This window comes from Otolemur garnettii, unplaced genomic scaffold (assembly GCF_000181295.1).
Source record: "Otolemur garnettii isolate 467f Iridium unplaced genomic scaffold, OtoGar3 scaffold00110, whole genome shotgun sequence".
Classification (NCBI taxonomy): Eukaryota; Metazoa; Chordata; class Mammalia; order Primates; family Galagidae; genus Otolemur; species Otolemur garnettii.
The window spans coordinates 5,632,997-5,635,471 of NW_003852505.1; the positions used below are offsets into that span (position 1 = coordinate 5,632,997).

Here is a 2,475-nt window from a genome sequence, read left to right on the forward strand (position 1 = left end):
GCAGGTGACCCCATGTCCACTGTCCACCACCAGGCCTGTGATGCAGGCAGAGGCATAGAGAGTTACCACGCCATGGTTGGACAGGTAGAGAGCAGGCACATTAAAGTTCTCAAACATCATTTCAGCAAGCTTCTCTCGAGTCACCCTTGGGTTCAAGGAGGGCTCCGTCATGAGTACAGCTTGGTCACAGGGTTTTACTTGAAGGTAGCACTCAAAAATGTGTTGCCAGAGATGCTCCATATCCTCCCATCTTGTTATCAGTCCACGTTCAATGTGGTAGTGCAAATATAATGTCTCATACTTGGACTGGGCTTCCTCCCCTACAAAGTACTTCTTATCGCCTTGTTCTGAAGGATTATTAACTTTAGGATGGCCCACGACAGAGTTGATGATATGACGAGGTCCAGTCTCTCCAGAAAATCCTACTTTGCAGAGTCCCGAACTATTGTCAAAAATTACAGCTGAAATATCTAAGACATATGGATTGAACATGTCTGCTTCGTCCTTGCCTGAATCTCACCAACTAAAGGAAAGAACACTTAGGCCACTTTGTGACACAGGCGCCTTTGGAGGTTTGTACGCCACAGGATTCCAGAATTCTTAGGCTGTCACACAAGTGGAGTTAGCAGGTTGTCTCCAATGCACCAGGGCACCCCATCATCAACCCACTAATCTTTTCTCATTTCTGGCAGTCTAGGTCCTGCTGAGGCAACATCAGGGATGATTGTCCTTTATGTCACAATTTAGCCAAAGCAACAATTGTTCTGAGTGGGTCTCAGAGAGGCTGGGTCTGTGAGCCACAAGTGCTGCCTTACTGGTGAGACATAAAGCCAAGGAACCAAACCATATGTAGGAAAAGCTTTAGTGAGCCTGTGAACCCAGAGCAGAGGCCAGTTGTTAGAACAAAGTGAAGCTGCCAAAGTGTGGGCCTGTCCCAAAGACACTCTCTACCCTCTCTGCTCTGGTGAGCTTTGTTCTGCAGAATGGTGAAAACATCCTTCCCTTTCCTAAGGGGAGGAACTAAGCATCAGACATAGGGTCAGCTTGGAGTAAGGATATAATCAACTCAAGATCTTCTTTCTTTTATTGCCCCTAACATTTGTTTTTTTGTTTGTATTGGTTTCATTAAAGTAAATTTTACATACCACACATTAACACACTTGAAGTGTCCATTTCCTTGAGTTTATTATGGTTACAGATATTTGCCAATATTACAAAAATAAATTTCACTATAGTTACAGATATTTGCCAATATTTCAAAAATGAACATTACAAAAATCAAAATAAAGAAACATACCTCACAAATCATCCCAGTGTTCCTTAGCTACCACTCCTCATTAGATCATCCACCTGAGCCCTATCTAAGCCTTGCTAATATATTTTTTGCCTCTGTACATTTACTTTCTCTTCATTTTCTCATATAAATGGAATCATATAATATGTGGCCCTTTGTGTTTGGATTCATTCATTGTATATTACCTTCAAAGTTCATCCATTCTTTGGACATAATAGGTATTCTTTACATACCAGTCAATGGGTGTTTTAATTATTCTTTTATGATGAAGTACAATTCTAGAAACAAAAATCAATGTTTTGTGTGGACTTATCTTTTCATTTCTTTTGTGTGTGTATATACATATATACACATTTATATATGTGTGTATATATATATATATGTGCACACACACACACACACATATATATACACTAGATATATACACTAGAATTGTGATTGTTGAGTAGAATAGGACAACAGTATGTTAAATTACTCGAGTCAGTTTCCTCTAAGTCTACACCCCAAAGGGTTGCAACATCTTATATTATGAAACTAAGAATTACTTACTTCTCCACATGATCCTCCATGCTGTTATCCAACTTTTTATTTATATACACAGATTGATATGATTTTTTTATTTGCCAGTTTTTAAAGTATCTTTTCTTCCCTACTTTAGAATTAATAAACTCTTGAGTACTTGCTTCATTGCCCTAGACAATTGTTGTTAGTCAATTCTATATTTGCATTTCCAAAGACAGGAAACTAGGCATTACATTTATGTCTTAATGCACAGAACTGAGACCTAAATTTAGGTGAGATTTGCTATATAAACTTTGAGCAGTCGTCATTTTTATCCTATAAATTTCTAATGGTTTTGCATACTTTTTTTGTGCTATCTGACACCACAGATAAGCATAAGCAAAAAAAGTCTTCACAAAATCGTTATATGACCCTGCAGCCCCCTGAAAGCCAAAGAGGAAGATGTCCTTACAAAGACAGTTTTTTTTCCTTTTATTAAGTCATATATACACAGATCATGAATATATTTATGCCTTTGTAGGATTCAATGTGTTGATTTTTTGTACAACTTAGAGTGCTTACATGCAAGTAATTAACATAGCTTTCACCTGATTTACTTAATCACTGTGCTAAGACATTTGTGTTCTATTCTTGATAGACTTGTAACCTTCCAATATACT

The 2,475-nt window shown here is 37.8% G+C and overlaps 1 pseudogene; it reads right to left on the reverse strand.

The window, feature by feature from the left end:
* Nucleotides 1-492, reverse strand: part of LOC100964488 — a 1,160-nt pseudogene extending 668 nt beyond the window's left edge.
* Nucleotides 493-2,475: the final 1,983 nt, after the last annotated feature.